This window comes from Rhinatrema bivittatum, chromosome 9, assembly GCF_901001135.1.
Source record: "Rhinatrema bivittatum chromosome 9, aRhiBiv1.1, whole genome shotgun sequence".
NCBI classification, from domain to species: Eukaryota; Metazoa; Chordata; class Amphibia; order Gymnophiona; family Rhinatrematidae; genus Rhinatrema; species Rhinatrema bivittatum.
This window is the reverse complement of record NC_042623.1, coordinates 261,649,153-261,657,906: the sequence shown is the minus strand read 5'-3', so window position 1 is coordinate 261,657,906 and position 8,754 is coordinate 261,649,153.

Genomic DNA, 8,754 nt, shown 5'->3' with positions numbered 1-8,754 from the left:
GAATTGAAATATCATACGATATTTCTTAATTCGTTGTATATCAGTTTAAAACTAGAAACAAGCACTTTTTCCACAAATTTTCGTAAAAATCGTTTTTTGGGTTAGTGCGCGCTAACTCATGTTAGTGCGTACTAACAAAAACCGGTTTATTTTTGTTATTTTTTGTTACTTTTTTGCTATTTTTCACAAAAAAAAAGTTGATCCCCGGGAAAATGAGATTTTCCCGCAGCCAGACGAACCCAAAAGCAGGAACGATCGGGCACCCGATTCACATCCCTAATGCAATGCAATGGATGGCCAGGGCAAAAGCAAGAGTCATGAAGTACTATAGGTGAAGGGGATTTGGAAGGAACCTCATAGACAGCTGGAGAGGTGGAAGAAACACCCAGGGATGATAACTTTAAAACAAATGCAATCCATATATTGCACATATGTTGGTGTGAGCACATATGCGCATGAATTTCATATTGTCCAGACAATTGCGTGCACCTTATATAAAATTCACCTATTCGAGCATTTGTGTACTCCTAATTTTAAGCATTTTCACAAGGAAATGTTATTCACATATTTTCCTTAGCACTTGTTGGCTTTTACACACGCAAGTCAGTAAGTTTTATAACATACATGCGTGAAGGAAATGCCCAGTTTTATCAATTAGTCCACTAGTTTGCCCAGTCTGTCTCTAGGTTATCAAGACCCCCTCTGATTATTGAGCCTGCCCTTCCCCCAATTTACCCTGATTCTTCACCCAGTCAGTATTTGGCTATAATTAATTTTATTCTGACTTACACCTGAAAAATAATAGAAGTAAATATAGACAGGTAACATTGTCATCCATATGTGCACTGCGTTCGTAGGCTATATAATTGCAATTTATGTGCAGAAATGTTGGCCCCACTTCAGAATGCCCCAACCCACCCCTAACCTGCCCCTTTTTTACACAAGCTAATTTATTTGTGCATGCATGTGTGAGATATATAAAAAAAGATGTGCAAATATGTACTATTTGCACATGCATCTGCTATTTTGTGAGCATGCATCTTTTTTAAATTCACTAGAAAGGTATCAAGACTGGCTTGCAGCAGTAGCGGCAGCAGTGGCACTGGCAATTATAAAAAACTGAAATGGTAGGAGGAGGGCAACACAGCAAGAAGAGGAGCAAAAGAACCCCCAAGGTATATGCAGCTTCTCTCTCACAAAGACAGCGAACCTGGTTGTTGAGTGTGCATTTGCGTGTTGGGCGGGGTTCAGAGGTCCCTCATACGGTATTCTGAAGCCCTCCCTGAAACCTTGGTGTAGAGTAATGGTAGCATGTCTCTTGGGATAGAGGCTAAGACCCCACGCCAATCGCATCCAGCTGACTGGGGTTGGGGCTCGTATGAAAGGGCTACTTGTCTCTGCTGCTTGTGGCTTTCTTGGTACACTTGGTGGTTGGGTGACTAGCTGCGCAGGTGAAGCAGATGTGTTTGTACTTGCACTCCTACATCATGCAACCCCCTTTGTTGAACCTCCAACATGCTTCTGCCGTGGGGTCAACTGCCCACCCCTGCTCCTGGGAGCCTCCTTGAGCACGAAAGGAGTGATTGTGCACTTGCGTTTCTAATTACTTGCCATCATGTGCGTCAGCCACAGCTCGACATCTTGTGCACCCCATGACTTAGATGGTATATTGGCCATCCTTTCTGTGAATCGCTCGTCATTGTTCAACTAAGTGAATCCCTTATAGGTGTAATGGGCACTGACAATGGTGGCTAAATAAGACCACAAAGCTAAGTCTTGTGAAGGATCTGCTCGACCGACTATTGACGCTAGGCGCACAAAGGATCGCACCCAGTTGTTTATGTTTCTAGAGACACGCTTGGGACTGAAGGAGTTTCATGCCATTTGCGATCCTTGTGTGACCTTTCCACCTTCCTATACCCCTCCAGCAAACTAAAAATATCGACATACTGTCCATGACATATGCTGCGCTGGAGTGAATGTGGAATGCCTTGCCACAACTGCTTTGTTGTGTTTAGCGCCGACAGGCTGGTATTAATGGTATTGATGCTTCATGAGCCCTCTGCCACAGATGACCCCCCAAGAGCTCAGGGAAGATGTTGGTGATGGACTCCTGCTGCCAGAGAAGTCCTCTTATGCCTCCTTTCACTTTTGCCCTGCTCCACCATGGGCAGGGCCTTACCATCCTCCATCACAGAGAGGAATACTGTCTCTGCCACTGTCAGTTGCTCAGTGGATTTCCAAGCCCCGAGTTCCGATGTGACTCCACTGGACTCACCTGCAGCAGTCAGTGGCATCACAGGCTACACAGTCGAGGCATGGTCCAAACTCTCATCTGTGGCCCTCTGTAGGTCTAGCTGGTTTGGGGTACTGGAGTTCTTGAGTGCAAGGTAAAGGCAGAGAGTGGAGGGACCGACTTCACGGGCTCTTGCGGCTCCGACGCACTGGCGCCCATGGGCTGCAGGCACGTGGCATATCTGGAGTTCCTTTGGCCAGAACCAAGAGGGAAGCCTGGTTTCCAATGCTGTTGGGCCCCCTGGTAAAAGCTCAGGTGCCCTGGATATGGCCAGGCTGGCCATGGCAGAGGGACCACCTCTGCATCCCTCCATCTTGGTGCCTGTGGACTACAGGGGAAAGCAGAGAAGCCGTGCGGCTGGGCTCCCCCAGATGCAAGACACACTGTTCCCAAGGGGGGTGAAACTGCCTGGGTAAGCGGCCGATTGCTCTGCTCTGGTGAGGGGGGCAGGGGAATCAACCATCCCCAACAGGGAGACTACCCCCAGGTTGCCTGGTTCCCTACCCCTGCACCGCACTGCTGCTCGCTAGGTTGCTGAGGTTTGGCGCTGGGTCCCCAGGGGTGGGCTGAAGTTTCAGTCTGCTCTTCCCCAGGATGCCCCACATTTCCCTGATCCCTCACCCCCCCGGGGCTTACCAGCCTTTGAAGCACATGCATATTCCTCCACAGGTGATACTGGGCACCCCGGATCCCCCCGTTGGGCAGATGGTGTGTCAAAGCTCTAGCCCTGCAATCTCATGCCATGGCTAAACTAAAGGTTCTGCAACCCTTAAGAGCCCCGAGAAGAGCTGATATGGATCCACCCACCCACAATCCCCAAGGGACCTACCTCATCAAGATCTAGCTGCCAGACGTAGGAACCATGAAGAGAATGGCCCGTGGTTCTAAAGAACAGGCATGATTCAAACCCTGGCTTCCCTGTTTTGTAGCCTACCCCTTTTCCATTGGGCTACTCACTGCTACCTCTTCCTTGCTGTCTTTTTTTTTTTAATTAGCCAATTAGCCAAGTGAGGCAGCCATGCAGAGGACAGAAAGCAAAAGGGACTCGGGCACTGAGCCCTGGTCAGCTACCTCCCTCCATGTGGCTGCCCCCACCCCATGGGATGGCCCAGGGCCAGAGGTGGCCAATGAGCTATCTCTGTAATCATTCCCACCCCCTCAACTGAGCCCACCTCCGAGCAAACTTTGAGCCCCTCTGCCCATAGCCCAAGGATCCCACAGTTGGGATTGAGCATGCTTCCTTTAGTGGGAGGTGGCCAATGCCACGCAGCTGAAGAGGCAGCATCTCCCATCCCCTCCCCAGCGTTTGCAGTGTGGGTGGCACCAGGTTATCGGTGGCGTCCACGTTCACTGTGATACCAGATTTATGGTAATGCCCTTAAAGTTGTAAAAGGGAGACCAGTATACACAGCATTACAGTAGTCAATTAAAGGTAAGATCACTTGCACTACTGTTCAAAAATCATTGTGATCAAGCAAATGCTTTAAACCCAAAGTAATCACAATTTAAAAGTCAGATTTAACCACTGCTTTAATATGATTCTTAAGATTACTATCGAGCCAAACACCGAGAGTTTTATGCATGACAATCTGAATTTCATCTTTCTGAATATTTATAGACGATGGTACTTGACCACTGTATGGGCATTAGACCATCTTAGCAACATTAACACCAATTTATTAAGGCAAAACCAACATTTAATGGTGGACATGCAAGTGTTTAATGATTCACAGCTATCCTTCCAATCTAACTGAACTTTGATGAGGAATTGAATATCATCAGAGAATATTCTATAACCCATGCAGATAACCACCAAGAGCTTGCACAATGGGATGGCCCATATATATATATATATATATATATATATATATATATATATATATATATATATATATATATATAACTTTATATATATATATATATATACTTTAACTTACATGTAAACAGCGCACCTCTAACCCATAACTGTGATATCCTTCTCTCAGCACTCAACCACCTCGGCTTCAATCAGATAGTTAAAGATCCCACGCACAAAGCGGGACATACCCTCGACCTGATCTTTCTCAACCAAGGCATAACACCAACAAACAACCCTATTTGCGTCCCAGTCCCATGGTCAGACCACCACGTCATCTCTGCAGAACTCCAAATTAAAGACCAGCCTCGTCCTATATTTCCAGTAACCACCATACGTTACAGGAAACCCTGCTCCATAGACAATCTTAGTAAAATACTTTCCAAAGAACTCGACCGACTGGATTTAACTGACGCATCATCAGCTATCATCTCCTGGCACAACATTACAAACGAGATCGCAGATCTTACTTGTCCCTCAATCACCAAACCCGTAAAACCACCCCAAGCAAAAAGACAACCGTGGTTCACTCCGACTCTCAAAACCCTCAAACAAGAACTTCGGAAAAAAGAAAACAATTGGCGCAAGTCTCCTTCCACCATCACAACGCTAAACTACAAATCACATCTCAACACATACAGATTAGCCATCTTAAAGGCCAAAAAAGACTTCTTTGCAAAAAAAATCCACAACTTTGCACTGGACTCAAAAGCTCTTTTCTCATTTGTATCTTCCTTAACAAAACCCACTCCACCTATCATTCCAGATGATCAAGCAGCCAACAAAGCTGAGGAACTAGCAATCTACTTTGATAAAAAGATCACCAACCTCCTTAAGCCTATATCTACCCAACCTTCAACAGTTCCTCAGCCAATAACCTCACCACATTACAAAGAATACAGCTTATCATCATTCGAAACTCCTTCATCATTGGAAATCGAACTTATTCTCAAGAAACTCAAACCTTCTTCCCATCCACTGGATACCATACCTTCCAATCTTCTCCTATCGACCCCTAACACCATTTCTAAATCAATAGCAGACATCATCAACTGCTCCTTAATTCAAGGAAAGGTCCCAGATCAACTCAAAATAGCCGTTCTGAAACCTTTACTAAAAAAACCAAACCTTTCAACGGATGACCCTGCAAATTTCCGCCCTATCGCCAACCTTCCCCTGATCTCAAGAGTAATGGAACGATTCATCAACAAACAACTGTCGGAATACCTGGAGGATAACAACATTCTCTCCCCTTTCCAGTTCGGCTTCAGGAAATCTCAAAACACTGAAGCACTTCTAACATCGCTATCGGACACCATCCTTCTTAATCTCGAAAAAAAAACAACCTCACCTCCTCGCTCTTCTTGACCTATCCGCCGCATTTGACACGGTCAACCATACCATCCTACTCGAACGGCTATCCGATATAGGAATCCAAGGAGAAGCTTATAGCTGGTTCCAATCGTTCCTGGAGAACAGATTCTACAAAGTAAAATCAATAATGAAGAATCGCATCCTATCAAATCAACTCGAGGAGTACCTCAAGGATCATCTCTCTCACCTACACTATTTAATATTTACCTGCTTCCACTCTGCCACTTACTCTCTAACCTAAAGCTAAAACATTATATTTTCGCTGATGACATTCAGATTCTCTTGCCCATCACAGAATCACTGCAAAAAACTTGGGCACATTGGAACAACTACTTACAGGCTATCAACACTCTGCTATCCAGCTTGAACCTCATACTTAATCCAAACAAAACAGAAATCCTCATCATCTCACCTGACGAAAACAATACCCTCACCAACTCCCTAAACGCAACTCAATTCTCAAAACTAACTATTAACCACTCCACCTCAGTCAGAGACCTGGGAGTGCATCTCGACAACAAATTCAACCTTAAATCCTTCATCACCAATACAACTAAAGAATGCTATTTCAAACTCCAAGTGCTAAAAAATCTTAAACCTCTTCTTCACTTCAGTGACTTCTGGCTAGTAGTCCAGTCTTTAATCCTGTCTAAACTGGATTACTGCAACTCTCTACTGCTAGGTCTTCCAGCCTTATCCACAAGACCATTACAGATGGTGCAGAATGCCGCAGCGAGGCTACTCACTAACACAAATAAAAGAGCCCACATAACACCTATTCTTCACAGCCTCCACTGGCTTCCTATAAAAGCTAGAATCTCCTACAAGACATTATCAATGATCCACAAGGATATTATGGGCATCGCTCACCTAAATCTAATCACACAAATCCGCCCTCACACATCACAAAGACCCATCAGATACAACTACAAAGGTTCCTTATATGCTCCCCCGATCAAATCTACACTAACAAAACGAGCACTCTCCACAGCTGGGCCCACCCTCTGGAACTCATTACCGCCGGATCTACGCCAAGAGACCTGTCATCTAACTTTTAAGAAAAACCTTAAAACGTGGCTTTTCAGGCAAGCTTATTCAGAGTCACAAGATCACTCAGACACCGGTCAAAGAGGAAAATAGTCCAACATCAGATCATCGATCACCCATATTCCCCTCAAGAACCAACCACGCCAGACCTGAACAACTCACCTGTTTAAGACTACTTCTCTGATTCATCAGTCTTCTTTAATTCATGCATAACTCGGTTTTTGCATTTCAACAAGGTATATGTACCCTCACATCACAATTTAGACTGTCCCTCCAATTATTCAAGATATTTATTCACGCTTTAAACTTTCCTGATATTGATCTTCGTCCTGTTGACGAGTTATTATTATTATCATCAGTATTATTATTGTTTATGTAACATTCAAGTTGTATTTATATTTAAGTTAAACTGTATTTATACTTATATTTAAGTTGTATTTATAGTTATATTTATATGTGATATGTTAAGAAAATATATGTTAAGAAACGCTGTTTAATGTAACGCCTTTATTGCGACAGTTAATGTTCTATGTAAACCGACCTGATTCGATACTTGTATTGAGAATGTCGGTATATAAAAATCCGAAATAAATAAATAAATATAACAATATAACAATAAATAACATCACTCCACTCAAACTCATGATCCCACTTCAACCTCGCACTTCAGCCAGACCGGTGAGACAAGCATATAGAGATAATCTACAGGCCCCACCGATCAAGACAGCATTAAGTAAAAGAACTTTCTCCACTGCCGGTCCTAAACTTTGGAACTCTCTTCCATTAGACCTCAGACAATGCCCAACTACATTTAAAAAAAGACTAAAGACCTGGTTGTTCAACCAAGCTTTCTCATAACTTCAGTAGCTTATTAGAACTCTAACCAATGAACCCTTTCATTGGTAACCCCTCCAAGAGAACGTGCTATATATTTATCTCTATGCAGTCAAATCTTATAAACCTTGTCCTACTCTTAACATGTCTTAACTACAGCCTACATTATGCTCCTTAATTATTTTATTCTATGTTGTTATTCCCAGTTATTTGTATCCAAGTTCGAATCATCCTGTTTCTTGTAAGACAACTCCTTGTCATGGTTATTGTTTGAATGTAAACCGACTTGATTAGTAATTCTGTTACTGGAAAATCGGTATATAAAAATGCTAAATAAATAAATAAATAAAAATATATATATATATGTTCAGCGGGGGTCTGGAACCCCCGCTGAATGACCTCCTGCAGTCGATCTCCTGCCGGCGCCATTTTCCAAACGGAAAACAATTCGCGGCAGGAAATCGCTCCCGGACCCCCGCTGGACCCCCAGGGACTTTTGGCCAGCTTGGGGGGGGCCTCCTGACCCCCACAAGACTTGCCAAAAGTCCAGCGGGGGTCCGGAACGACCTCCTGCAGTCAAATCGTGTTGGTCTATGGCCGCCGCCATTTTGCGCCGCCATTTTGCAAAATGGCGGCGCAGAATGGCGCCAGCTGAAGACAACACGATTCAATTGCAGGAGACCGTTCCGGACCGCCGCTGGACCCCCAGGTAATTTAAGGCATTTGGGAGGGGGGTTCGGGAGGGTGGGGGATTTAATTTATAGGGTCAGGGGTGGGTTTTAGGGGGTTTTAGTGTGCCGGTTCATGATTATAACGATTTTCACGATACTCTAAACACCCAAACGGCGACGATACGATTCCCTCCCCCTCCCAGCCGAAATCGATCGTTAAGACGATCGAGGACACGATTCACATCTCTAGTATACATATTTAGATCCTTCAGCCTCTCCTTATAAGTCTTCTGAGACCCCACACCATTTTGGTCACCCTTCTCTTGACCGTCTCCATCATGCCTCTATCTTTTTTGAGATACGGGCTCCAGAATGGAATACAGTACTTAAGGTGAGACCTCACTAAGGACTTGTAAAAGGGCATTATCACCTCCTTTTTCTTACTCTTATTCCTCTCTATGCAGCCTAGCATTCTTCTGGCTTTAGCTATCACCTTGTCACATTGATTTGCCACTTCCAGATCACTAGACACTATTATCACAAGATCCCTCTCTTGATCCATGCACATCTTTTATCCCCCATCACATATTGCTCTTTTGTATTACCACATCCCAGATGCATGATTCTAAACTTCTTGGCATTGAATCCCAACTACTAAATCTTTGACCAATCTTCAA